The 14,999-nt window shown below is 35.6% G+C and overlaps 1 non-coding gene across 1 annotated transcript; it reads right to left on the reverse strand.

Annotated features, from left to right (window-relative positions):
• Window positions 1-3,277: 3,277 nt before the first annotated feature.
• LOC112654200 (small nucleolar RNA SNORD115) lies at window positions 3,278-3,357 on the reverse strand. The gene has a single exon (XR_003132862.1). It is a non-coding gene; the product is annotated as a small nucleolar RNA SNORD115 (small nucleolar RNA).
• Window positions 3,358-14,999: the final 11,642 nt, after the last annotated feature.

Genomic DNA, 14,999 nt, shown 5'->3' on the forward strand with positions numbered 1-14,999 from the left:
ATTTACCCTCATCTATAGGCCTATCTCTTTTGATTCATTATATAAACTCCGCTGTTTTAATGATTTTACTTTTTAGATTTTTTAATTTTTGGCTTCAATTTTGTTTTCTTTGAAGAACAATTTAATATATCTCTGGAACACTTGTGAACTGACAATGTAATTTAATATAGATTTATTTTTCAGGAAACCATATCTCCCATCATTAAGAGATACTTTCCTTAAGATCAAATCCCTGCCCTGGAACTTTCAGTCCATTTTTCAAAAGCCATGTTTCTTTTGTTCATATCAACCTTTGAAGTCCTGCTAACAGTATTTAAATTCTGATTAATATACTCCATCATCCTAGTGTACAGGTGAACTTATGTGATCCACAAAATATGAGGTCATGAGGGAGTTGCTTTAATATTTTGAAGAATTTCCCAATTTATTTCTACAAAGGTACTTTTGAAAAAGTTTTTTTTTTTCGTATTCCTGATTGTTTCATTTTTTAAGACATACATTTTCCCCAATAAATTTCCCAAGTGATATGGACACCAGTGCCCTTTTTTGGTAAAATGTATTTTGTCAGATTTCCCATCATGAAAATCTGACAATACCAATAGTTCACAATTGTTTTCTTAATTTAAATTGAATTAGCCAACATATAATACATTACTATAAACTATCACTAGTTTCAGATGTGGAGTTCAGTAATTCATCAGTTGCATATAACACCTGGGTCTCATCATGTAACATGCCCTCCTTAATGCCCATCACTCAGTAACCCCTTCCCCCTACACAGCAACCCTCAGTTTGTTTCTTTTATAGTAAAGAGTCTCTCGTAGTTTGTCTCCTTCTTTGATTTCCGTGGATTCAGTTTCCCTTCCCTTCCCCTATGATCCTCTGTGCTGTTTCTTATATTCCGCATATGAATGAAACCATATGATAATTTTCTTTCTCTGATTGACTTACTTTGCTTAGCATAATACCCTTCAGTTCCATCTATTTTGATGAAAATGATAAGATTTTATCCTTTTTAGTGACTAATAATCCATTTTATATATATGACATCTTTATGCATTCATCTGTCAATGGACATCTGTAGCCCACAATTTCTTAAATTGTCATAGGAAGTTTTATCAATCCACCAGAGTCACAGGTAAGCTATCTGAATCTTTTTTCAGTGTCCACCAACTGAAATACATGGTATGAATTTTTGCTTCTCATCTTCTGTACACCATGGAGGTCAATCTTTTCTAGAGGAAGTGGTCTGAGACACAAATGCAGACTTCTGCTGTTGTCAACTATGAAGTTTATTTGAGATATTTTCCTAACCTGGACACATACTGACTTGCATCATGTTTCCCAGTGGCCATGAAGGACAGATATCCTCCTCTGCTATCTTATACATTTCTTTGGAAATGACAAAGTTAGGCTTTCCAGAGATACTATCTTGTCAAGATGATACAGGAAGAAATCAATCCTCTATTATTTCATTTTGCAAAAGGAATAAAATATATTTATTGACTCTACATAGGCATTCTCTTTTGTCCTAGCTTCTTTCTTGGCCTGTATCTATGATCAAAAGTATCATCTCACCTTGTATCACTATAATAATCATTGCCTGAATGTTCAACTGAAGACACAATGAGGGAAAAAGAGGTATGGAATTGTTCCATATAAAGGCTCCTTTGAGGAATCATGGATCATGTAACAAAGACTAAAATATGAGCATTTGTTAGGTACATTGAATATTATAGACATTGTATACCACAAAGGATTGCCATGAGGGATTGGTTATCTCCTGTCTGAAATTCCATAATTTCTCCAGTGATAAGAGATAAATCAATAAATGAATGGTTAATCAATTAATTAATAACAGAAGAAACAAATATAAATTTACCTTATGAAAATGCTGAGCACCACTCATTCACCATAAAGGAGATGTCCATGTAAACAAGCTCCTAGATAGGAAAAGCACTCAGGATGTGTATGGTAAAATCAAGTTCCCTATGGTTCATTTTTTGGTCTATACAGCAATAGTGTTATGTAGAAAACTGGGCTTGGTTATTGGCCTTGAGTATCCACAAAATGATCTTGTAAAATTATGCAGAAGTAGTTTTATTGAGATAGATATCTGGAATCTTAAAAATGTGCCCACTACCATCCCTGAGGCAAACCCTGCATGAGGCTTTTTAGGCCATGGCCTGAATGACATCTTCTTTTTGTTCAGACTCCTTTTTTGTGTTCTTATCTGAAGATCTTGCTGATATTCCAATCAGCAATGCAAATTTTTTCTTTGTAATATATATCTTTATTTCTGTACTTTGGGCAGACAAAACCTCATGATGGAGATGATACCATGGCTCCAACAATCTCAACATTATATTTATATAAGCACTTCCAAAATTGTTTTTGTTTTTGTTTTCCCTTATGGTGCCATCTTCTAAAGGACTTGTGTCTTGAACTTCAAATGTGAAGCTAGTGTTCCATTTGGCAAAGCTAAATAGATTAAGGAGCCAATTAGAAAAACTGGCATCACCAATAAACCCGTAATTCCTTAAATTGACATTTTAAAACCCTAATAATCCTCCAAGGCCACAGTCCCTTTGAGCCAAGACCCAATGGCAGATTAATTCTTGCATTTCATTCTCTGGATGCCATAGGGCATGATTCTTCCTTAGAGGAATTTGTTTCGAGTATCCAGTAAAGAGCCCAGCAGTTATTGTCTCTTATGTATATTAGATAGTTTCTAACCTGTGCACACACAGATGGTAATGTTTCCTGGTAATGTTTCCAGGAGTAATGAAGGAAATATTTCCTTCATTTGGAGTGTGAGCCATTTCAGGTATAACTTAAAATGTTTCTAATTATGCTACTCCAATGGCCTACCTCCCAAACAGAAATTAAACATCTACAATACTTAGCTTTCTGAAAGGATCCACTTATTTATCTTCTTAAGTCAGGCCTCTTATATAGTGTAATTTTCTATGTCACCTATATCTATGATCAAACATGTCCATTCACCTTGATTTTAATGCAACAGTGAAATTCTTTCCAGAACTTCTAACTGAATAAACTGATGAGAAAAATATAGGTAAGGATTAGTGTTGAGGATGGCCCTCTGTGACTAAATATGGCTCACCAAAGATAGCCTAAACTTGAGGATGTGTTGTTATCTTGAAAACTATAGAGAAGATTCCCTGAAGGGACTTGTTGCCTGAAGACTCAAATCCTATTACTCTATAAGGGAAACATGGAACGTCAACATTTTGCTTTGGCATTACTGACTACATTGTACTTCAGTGTAAAGTTATTAAACATGATTTTTAGGCCATCATTTCTCTACAAGATAATATGAGTTCTCATCTTTGATTAAACCACAGCATTACCTGACAATTTATACACTTTGACATGTATATGCTCATCAGAGATAGATTTTAGAATTTGCGATGTCAAAATAGACATGACTTTTGTCATTTACTATCATGAACACCTGGCCGACATAGGCTCATTCTGTGGCAACAGTCAAACTATCCTTTTTTAAAGAGTCATTTTCTGTGTGGACAGTTGTAAGACAGATAAAATATTTTACTGCATATTTCATGGTCTCATGATTTATCCATACTCTATGTTAAGCAATTACTATGATCATTTCTGCAAAAATGACTTATTACAGAGTTGGTGCAGCTTTCATTCACTCAGCAGAAAAAGGACAATATATACAGGCTTCTTAACTTTGTATAAACATGCAGGTGATGTTTGTAGACATGGGAGACATTCATTGTCAATCTTATTCTATCTAGTCAAGAGGTCATCAGGATATTTGCCATGGTTCATTGCATATAAACTCAAATAAAATCATACTCTTTCAGCCACATCAAACTCTGGATCTAGAAATCAGATGTCAGGACACTTGAAATTGTGATCACTTTATGAATCCTTTGGAACCATATATGAAACTTTTACATGATGGCCAATAAGCCATTGTGTTATATTGTAAGTCCTCTTCAATATCTTACAATCTTGACAAGAGCAGAACAAAGAAAAATACAATAATTAATGTAAATATGTATACTTGTATACTTAGACCAAAGAAACTAACAAAATGGAGTAGGAACCATACTCAGAAAAATTCTATACTTTCAATAAACTTTCAGGAAAACAGTAATGTTTTCTGACTTATCATCAGGAAAATACAAATAAGATACCACCCACACCTATCATAATGGCTAAAATTAACAATACAGGAAACAACTAACATTTACAAGGATGCAGAGAAAGAGGTACCCTCTTGGGATGCCTGCGTGGCTCAGTGGTGGAGCATCTGCCTTCAGCTCAGGGCATGATCCTGGGGTCATGGGATCAAGTCCCACATAAAGCTCCACTCAGGGAGCCTGCTTCTTCTGCCCATGTCTCTGCCTCTCTCTGTGTGTCTCTCATGAATAAGTATATAAAATCTTAAAAAAAAAAGAGGTGCTCTCTTATACTGTTGATGGGAATAAAAACTGCTTCAACCACTCTGGAAAACAGTATGGAGGTTCCTCAAAAAGTTAAAATAGAACTACTCTATAACTCATCAACTGTGCCACTGGGTATTTACTTAAAGGATACAAAAATGCTGATTTGAAAAAAAATACTGATTTGAAGGGACACATACACCCCAGGGTTTATAGCAACATTATCAATAATAGCCAAATTATGGAAAGAGCACAACCAAACCTCCATTGATTGATGAAAGATAAAGAATACTTGGTACACACACACAGAGGAATATTACTCAGCCATGAAAAAGAATGAAATCTTGCCATTAACAATGTTGTGTGTGGAGCTATAGTGTATTATGCTAAGCAAAATAAGTCAGTCATAGAAAGGTAAATACCATATAAATTCACTTGTATGTGGAATTTAAGAAACAAAACAAGTGAACTTAGGGGAAGGGGATAAAAGGGAATCAACTATGAGAGACTCCTAACTATAGTAAACAAACTGAGGGTTGCTGGAGGGCGGGTATGTAGGGCCTGGAGTAATTGGGTGATGGGAATTAAGGAGACCACTTGATGTAATGAGCACTGGATGTTATGTGTAACTGATGACTCACTAAACACTACCGCTAAAACTAATACTACAGTATATGTAGATAACTTGATTTAAATAAAATCTTGAAAAAATAAAAATAAAAAATAAAATTATAATGGTCAAGATAATTAAGAAGAAATTAAGAAATCAGTTTATCTATCCTATTAGAGTAAGTTTCTCTTTAGCTCAAAGTCCTTAATGATAATTAAACCCTGCTCAATTATACTTATTAGTCTCACATATGACGTTTGCATCCACTTGGGTTTCTCCTTTACCTTAATGGTAATGTGTTATCAACATCACCTGGTAGTACTCTGTTTAATGGATGACTGTCAGTCTATCAGTGTAACACTTTAATATGGACCAGGTCTCCTGTTCAATGATGATAACTCATCTCCTCAGGAGGATTTTTTTTCAGCATCTGGTCAAATGATGACATAATGAGCCCAAGGAAACCCACAAACTCTAAGTATTTTATATGATAATGACTTGTTTTTCTTGTATCAGATAATAGGGTAGGCTTAAACCCTAAATTTATAGATTTTCCAAACTCAAAGAAAGAAATGCCATACTTACTACATGGAGTTAATATTATTTTTAATAAAGTCAAGTGGTAAAAAAAAAAAAAAAAAAAAAAGTCAAGTGGTAAGGCTTGGGGCTACTATGAAAAAAATGGCTTGGTATAATTTAGCCAAATAATTACTTCTCGTATGGTTTATTCATTTCACTTGTCCAGAAATTTGCAGATGATTAAAAGTAGTCAAATGTTGAGTACTTGTAGAATATTACAAAGCTCCTGAATTACCACAGATATAAATTCTACATGTTTAAGAATTCCAAGTTTAGGTGATATAATTTAGTAAGGTACTGTTCACAATTTGACTATCAGCTTTAGCCTACAGACACACGCATGGCCATATGGACATTATATATAACATTACTAAGAATATTTAATACCTTCTAAAGTTGGATTCTCAATAATGTCCAATTGCCATCATACTCCAGGTAATATTGGACCTCAATTTGACTTATCTATGTGTTCCCTGTAAAGAATTTTCCTGACAGCACTGTTTCCTGAATTATCTAATCCTATACAAGTGTTAAAAGATTCCAAAATGTTCAGCCTATTCCTTCTGTATGAATGACTTTGTCGGTTTTATGAAAAAGCCACCCATTTAATTCCCATTTTCCTATGGTATTCTTCTTAGGTCCTCTTGATTTCTAATTTTCTAATTCTTAGAGAGTTTGATATTTCTAGAGTTGTCATTTAGAGTCCCTGGATATGAGTAATAGGCATTTCATTTTATGTTCCAAAACTTAGTACCTTTTTTCAAGCTTGGTCTACAAATTTCTTTTTTAAAAAACATTTTATTCCTATTTTCAAGTATAGGTTTTAAAATAAATAATATAAATATTTTAGAGAATCTTCTATGATTCAAATAAATCAGTAATCTCCCATATAATATTTTAGTTGCCGTCTATTCTTCAAAGTTGGATGGTTGCAAAACAGACCACAAACCATATTTATTAACAATATAAATATTTACTTTAAGACTAAAGGCTAATATACAGTGACATCTGCAAGATGGCAAAATAGAGGTCTCTGGTCCTAATTCACTCACAGAAAAAAATGCCTTTATGAGAATCCGAGACCTCAAAGGTAGTGTTTTAGCACATTATAGGAGTGCAAAAATTAATTTTAAAATATTTAAAATGGTCAGAGTGAAGGTTTTACTTCATACTTTCACCTTTCCTCAAAGCTGACACAGAACTACACAGAGAAAGATCTCCTTGGCACATGATTTCTCCACGGGGGGAAAGAGACTAAGACATACATCCAACTTTTCCAGTGTTTTTGAACACTAAGATACCTACACTTATCTCTTCTCACATCGAACAGGGGGGATTAGAATTAGTAGACTACATAGGACCATTAGAAACAGGGAAAAACGATCTGGGCTCACAGGAAAATGAGTTCATGGGTGCTGCAGATATTAGCAGAAGCTCTGTACCCCCAACAGCAGTTTGGAAAACCAAAGCTCTTTCCAGCATCATTGCTACAACAAGGACTATCCCCAACTATCCTCATCTAAACAAGGAGCCCCGGCTGACCCCACTGTAGAACCCAATCACTTCTGCCAGCCTAAGAGCTGTGTCACAAACACACACAAAGGTGTAGCCCCACCAGCAGTCCTGTCTATGCAGGAAGCTCCAGTGAAACTTAGAACCCAACTACTGGCCCTACAAATTCCACTCCACCTAATGAAGGAGCCCAGCCAGAATCACCATCTGACTAGACAACCCATCAGGGTCCCCACCTAATGCAAAGCCCAACCAATGGCCCCTGCAACTGCAGGGCCCAGACAGCATCCCCACCCAATTTCAAAGCACTGGTAGCTTGCCCTACTGTTCGGTGGATGCTAAAGCTGGTCTACTCAGAATCCTAGGCTTGGGTGATTGGTAAAAGACTTTTCCTTGCTAAGCCAAGCTATAAAGACTGGAAAAGGTTACTACTTTCTCAAATGTACAGACACCAATACAAGGACACAAGAGTCAGAAAGAATCAGGGAAATATAGCACTATGAAAGGAAATAAATAAAGCCAGTAACCAATCCTGAATAAACAGAACTACAAACATCCTGATAAAGAACATAAAACAATTGACTTAAATAAACTCAGCAAACTAAAAAAAAAAACATACATAGACAACTGAATGAAATCAAGAAAATAATAAATGAATGAGTTCAATTAAAATAATTTAAAACCATAAAAATCAAACAGAAATCTTAGAGATTAATAATACAATGACCGTACTAAAAATTTCAATAGAGAAATTCAACAGCATGCTCAGAGGAAGGAATTAGTGAATTTGAAGACTAATCACTTGAGATTACCTGGTTAGTGGGACAAAAAGGTAAAAGAATTTAAATGAGTATAGAAAGCCTACAGAAATATAGAATGCCATAAAAAAAAAACAATATTTGCATTATGGGAGTACCAGAAAAAGGGAGACCAACTGGGGAAGAAATTCTATTTAAAGAAATAGTGGTTGATGGGGAGGGAAATGAAATTAATGAAGCCCAAAAGTCACCAAATAGATTGAATCCAATAGGTCTAACCAAGATACATTATAATTAAATTGTCAAATTCAAAGACAAAGAGGTTTTTTTTTGACAAAGAGTTTTGAAAGAAGCAAAATATAAGCAATTTAGCACATACGAGGGAACCCCCATAAGACTATAGATTTCTCAATAGAATTCTTCCATGTCAGATGACAAAGGGATTATATATTTAAAACACAGAATGAAAAACATTTGCTAACCAAGAATATTAAACCGGGAAAAACTTTTTAATATTTTAAAATAATTTTAATTTATTTTTATATTTTAACATGTGACATTTGCAAGATTCCTTTAAAAAGAATAAACATATTTTTCCCTTTTTTATTTGACTATAGTAGAGACACAGTGTTATGTTGGTTTCAGGCATACAACATAATGATACCACGTTTCTTTATGTTATGCTATACTTACTATAAGTGTAGTTACTATGTGTCTTCAAACAATGGTATGAAAATTTAATTGACTATATTCCTTATACTATACTTGTATTCCCATGACTTATTCATTTCATAACTGGTAGCCTGTATATCCCACAAAACATTTCAGTGAAAGAAAAATACTTTCACAATTAAACAAAACAATGAGGGAGTTTGTCAGCACTAGATTTGCCTTACAAGAAATGATTAATGGAATTCTTCAAGTTGAAAAAATAAACACTAAACAGAAACAAAAAGTATATGAAAGTACAAGTCTCACTAGTAAAGTTAAGATATAGACGAAGAGAATACTGCAATAATGCACAATAGCATATAAATTACTTTAACCCTAGTAATAAAAGTATAGATCTTTTGTATGCAATTGAAATTAAATTGTTATCAGATTAAATTAGACCATTATAACTATATGTAGTTCAATGTAAACCTCATGGTGACCACAAAGAAAAACTTATAATAGATATACAAAAGCTGAAGAGTAAATAAACCATATAACTACAAAATATCATCAACCACAAAGAAAAGCAGTAAGAAATGAATAAAGGAACAAATGAAACAAAATAATTAACAAAATGGCAATACTAAATCCTTACCTGCCAATAATTACCTTCAATGTGAATGAGTTAAACTAATGAGTTAAAAGACATAGAGTGGGAAACCCCTGGGAAGATGGCAGAGCAGTAGGGCCTTGAGTTCACCCCATCTGACATTTTCAATTAGATATCCTCCACATATAAATCAACAAACCAGAAACCAATCCAAAGACTGGAAGAATGAACACCACAACTAAATATAGAAAAGAAACTGCAGCTAAAAATTTAGGAAGTTCAGAAAGCCAGAGCTAGAATTTGACCACAGCAAGGAGGGAGTTGTGCATGTGCAGAGGGCAGAAAATGGGTGTTTGTACCAGGGAGCTCACACAGGGAAGACTAGCTCCCATGTTTGGCTTTAAAAACCAAAGGGAGACAGAACATAAAGACTCCTAACTCTGGGAAACGAACTAGGGGTGATGGAAGGGGAGGAGGGCGGGGGATGAGGGTGAATGGGTGACGGGCACTGAGGGGGGCACTTGACGGGATGAGCACTGGGTGTTATTCTGTATGTTGGTAAATTGAACACCAATAAAAAATAAATTTATTATAAAAAAAAAACCAAAGGGACTAAATTCCATGAGTGTATAAAACCAGTGGTACTTGGAGCCTAGAGCCTTAAAAGTCTGCTGACTCAGGACTGAGCCATCAGGGAAGGTGAGTGATAGCTGGGTTAGTATTCTTAAAGTGACAACAGCTTGCATAGAGAGGCAACAACAAAATAATGTCTGTTTGCACATTATATGATCTATTCATACTACTTTTGGAGCACGTTGGAGGGACTTCTCTCAAAGTGTGGGAGTTGACAGGTGCCATTTTACTCTTCTGCCCCCAGCATAAACACAGAACTACTTGCCAGATGTAGGGCTGTACAGACACTGGCTGCCTGACATTATGCCAGTGCACCATACCCACGAGTCCTTCTGTGGACTAGCTCACTACAAGCATGTTGGTCTTGGCCCTGAGAGCTCAGGGAAAATTTTGTAAAAGCCATTCATGTGCCCTGACCAGCCACCAGGTGCACATACACAACAGTGTATGTTCCCAGCCACTATACAAGGCCCAGGCACTGTCTCATACCCACCCTTATGCCCTGGCAGCCCAGGCATTCAGCCCCAAGGTACCAAAACTATTCCAAGGATCCAGCATAGAGCTAGTATCCCAGCACAGATTTTGCTACTAGCTATGCCATTCCCAAGTTCTCTGGTGGGCACATACCCTCAGACCTATCCTGACTAGGACCTACTAACACCACAGAGAGAAAGCATAGCCCACAACAGGTAGAAAATCAATGAAGACAATCTCACTGAAAGGAAAAGTGACTCAGACAACAGCAGAATGCAAGCAATACATAGAGGATACTCTCCTGAAGTGCCAGGTTCTGGTGAACAGGAAACACTGCACTGCAGGGCACCCTAGGACCTCTTATTCATAATGTCACTATTTTCAATACCAGAAGACATGGCTGACTTTCTTAACACAAAGAAACAGACACAGAGAGGCAGATAAAATGAAGGGATAGAGAAATTTATCCCAAATAAAGGAACAGGGCAAGGCCACAGCTAGAGATCTAAGTGAAACAGATATAATTAACATGTTTGAAAGAGAGTTTAAAGTAATTATAATAAAGATACTCACTGGACTTGAAAAAAGAGTGGATGTATCAGTGAGATCTTTAATACAAATAAGGAAAACCATAGCAGAGATAAAGGACTCCGTAAATAAAATGAGAAATAAACTTGATGTAATGAATAGAACAATGGAAGAAGTAGAGGAATGAATTAGTAACCTGGAAGACAAAGTAATGGAAAGTAATCAGCTGAACAAAAGAGAAAAGAAATAATTACACAAAATAAGAATAGACTTGGGGAACTTAATGACTCCATCAAATGTAATATCATTTGTATTGTAGGAGTCCCAAAGGAAAAGAGAAAAAAATTAAAAGGGCAGAAAATGTGTTTGAAGAAATACTAGCAGAAAATGTCTCTAATCTGAGAAAAGAAACAGATATCCAGATCTGGGAAGCACTGCAAAGTTGCATCAAAATCAACAAAAGTAGACCCACATCAACACATAATTAAGATTGCAAAATATTGGGTAACTCCAGTGGATCAGCGGTTTAGTGCCACCTTCAGCCCAGCACATGATCCTGAAGACCTGGAATCGAGTCCCACATCTGGCTCCCTTCATGGAGCCTGCTTCTCCCTCTGCCTGTGTCTCTGTCTCTCTCTGTGTCTGTGTCTCTCATGAATAAATAAATAAAATCTTTTTTAAAAATTGCAAAACATTGTGATAAAGAAAAAAATTTAAAGTAGCAAGTGTAAGAAGTCATTAATTTACAAGGGAAAACCCACAGCAGGAGATTTATATCAGAAACTTTTCAAGCAAGAAGAGAATGGCATGATATATTCAAAGTGCTAAATGGGAAAATCTGCAGCCAAGAATACCATATCTGGCAAGGCTATCACAAGAATAGAAGGAGAGAAGAGAGTTTTTCAGACAAACAAAAACTAAAGGAGTTTGTGACCACTAAACCAGCCCTGCAAGAAATACTAAAGGGGACTCTCTGAATGGAAAACACAGACCAAAAGTGACAGTATAAGAGTGGGAAACATGAAAACAGTGAAAATGAATATTTCTATAAAAAATAAATCTTTTTATTTATTTAGTTCCTTTAGTCAAGGAACTAAAATAAAGATATAAAATATAATAACATATACTTAAAGCAAGGAGTAGAGGTGGAAAGAATGGTTTCAAACTTAAATGACAATCAACTTAATACAAACTTTTTAATGCAGAATATGTTATATACAAACCTAAGAGTAACTACATAACAAAAAAACACTAATAAGCATGCAAGGAATAAAGAGAAAGAAATCCAAATATATCACTAAGTAAAATCAGGAAACCATGAGACAGACAAGAAAGAATGAAAGAAAATCTACAAAGACAACCACAAAACAAAAAATAAAATGACAATAAACAAATACTATCAATAATTACTTTGAATGGAAACGGACTAAACACCCAAATCAAATAACAGAATGGATTAAAAAAAAACCATCTATAAGTTACCTACAAAACTCATTTGAGAATAAAAGACAACTCAAAATTGAAAATGAAAGAATGGAGAAACATCTATTATGCAAACGTTAGTTAGTAGAAAGCTGGAGTAGTAATACCTATTTCAGAGAAAATTGACTTTAAAACAAAAATTAGAGACACCTGGGTGGCTCAGTGGTTGAGTGCCTGCCTTTGGCTCACATTGTGATCCTGGGGTCCTGGGATTGAGTCCCGCATTGGGTTCCCTACAGGGAGCCTGCTTCCCCCTCTGCTTATGCCTCTGCCTCTCCCTCTATGTCTCTTGTGAGTAAATAAATAAAATCTTTTTTAAAAAAATAAATAAAACAAATACTAAAAAGAGACAATGAAGGATATACAGTGATAAAGGAGACAACCCAACAAGAAGATATGACAATTGTAAAAATTTATGAATGCAATCCAGGAGCACCTAAATACATAAAACAGTTAATAAAAACATAAAGAAACTAATAGATAATAATACAAAAGTAGTAGGAACTTTAACACCCTACTTACATCAAAGGGCAGATCATCTAAACAGAAAATTAACAAGGAAATGATGACTTTGGGGGGCACACTGGAACTGATGGGTTTAACAGATATATTCAGAACATTTCATACTAAAGCAGCAAAATACACATTCTTTTCAAGTACACATTGAACATTTCAAGGAATAGATTGCATATTAGCTCACAAACCCAGTCTCAAAAAACTCATGAAGATCAAAGTCATACTATGCATCTTTTCTGACCACAATGCTATGAAGATAAAAAAAAATCTGAAAAGACCAGAAATACATGGAGGTCAAATGACATAGTACTAAACAATGAATGAGTAAACCAAGAAATAAAATAAAAAAAATTTAAAAGTCCCCATGGAAACAAATTAAAATGGAAACACAATGGTCCAAAGGCTCTGGGATGCAGCAAATGTAGATTTAAGAGGGAAGTTTACAGCAGTACAGACCTACCTCAGAAGTAAGAAAAATGTCAAATAAACTACCTAATCTTGCACCTAAAGGAGATAGCAAATGAACAACAAATGAAGGCTAATCCAGCAGAAGGAAGAACATAATCAAGGTTAGAGGAGAAATAAATGATATAGAAACTAAAAAAAAAAACAAAAAACAAAAAAACCAACAATATAAAAAATCAATGGAGATCCTCCAGGGTGGCAGAGGAGTAAGGAATCCTTGTTTCATCTGGTTTTTGGAAATCAGCTAGATGATTATCAAATCATTCTGACAATTTACCAAATCAACCATAGATCTGAGAAAAGAATTGCTACAATTCTACAAATAGAAAAGTGACCACTTTTTGCAAGGTAAGAGGTGTGGAGATGTGAATCCAAGGTGATATCAGAAGATAAACAGAGGGGGAAGGGACCCTCTGTAAATTAGGTACTGGAAGTGTTACAAGAAGTGGAGCTCAAAATTGGAACTTTTATAAGTTTACCTGAAAAGTGCTCAGAAGGTGAAGTGGGGATGAATCTCAGTGGAGGACAATGTGGTCTCAGGATCCCCAGGGTCCCAAAAGGACAAGGGTGGCAGTGTGGCAGAGTTCCCAGGCATTGGAGCGGGAAAGCTGATTGCAAGCAGTAAGACCAGGCACCAGCTTTCTACCCAGTGTTGCCATAAGCCACAAACCGCTACACAGTTGGGTGACTGTTCTCTGAACAGGAGCCCATCAAGAGGCAGAACTGTGGTGAGATCTCACTCCCCACCCTGGGAGGAGCAACACAGGTGCCCACCAAAAGAGTCCATAAAGTTTAGAGCCTGGAAATGGGGTCACACGCTTGAGATAAAAATGCCCAGTCACAAGCTGGGTGAATAGAGTTCTGACAGAAACCAGGAAGACAAGAGTGATTGACTGCTTTTCTGTGAGGGTTTGTTGAAGAGTGGGGGAGCTTGATATTTCAGCTATTGGGCTAGAGATCTGCCCACCACCATTTTAATCCCTCCCTCACCAGCTCTGGAGCTGCTTAAACTGAGCTCAGCCCCTTGAAAGGGCAGTGCAATTCCCAGGCAAAGACATCTGAGAATCAGCCCAACAAGCCCCTCCCCCAGAAGACCAGCAGGCACCTCCAGCTAATACAAATTTACTGATTATACAGAACTGTAAAACCCCTGCTCTTGGGGAAAGAAGTATGTGGCATTCATGTGTTTTTCTTGTTATTCTTTAGTCCTTCAGTTTCTTTATCGTAGTTCACTTTATTTTTTGTATATATAAATTTTTCTTACCTATTTTGGGGTCTAGTTTCTTCTAACAAACAGACCAAAACACACTCTGGATCCAGTTTATTGTTCTGTTCTGTTCAATTTCTTGTCTTACTTTACTCCCATTTTTATCCTTTTTTTCCTATTTAGTTAGCTTCTGTTCTCTTCGGATTAGTGTAGTGTATCTCTCTGTGGTAGAGTTATTCATTAGTCCTTCAGTTTTATATTTTTTAAGCTTTTCAGCTATTTTCCTTTCTCATTAGTTTTAAATATTTTTTATTTTTCATTTTTACACTGAGTATATATACTAGAATTCAAAACAATGACTATAAAGTTACTAGCTGGGCTTGAAAAAAAGCATTGAAGACTCTAGAGAATCCATTACTAGAGAAATAAAAGAACTAAAATCTAATCAGGTTGAAATAAAAAAGGCTGCCATGATATTGGAGGCTCTAATAGGATAAATGGGGCTGAAGAAAGGGTGAGTGATATAGAAGAC

The sequence above is a fragment of the Canis lupus genome, chromosome 3, assembly GCF_003254725.2.
Source record: "Canis lupus dingo isolate Sandy chromosome 3, ASM325472v2, whole genome shotgun sequence".
In the NCBI taxonomy this organism is placed as follows: Eukaryota; Metazoa; Chordata; class Mammalia; order Carnivora; family Canidae; genus Canis; species Canis lupus.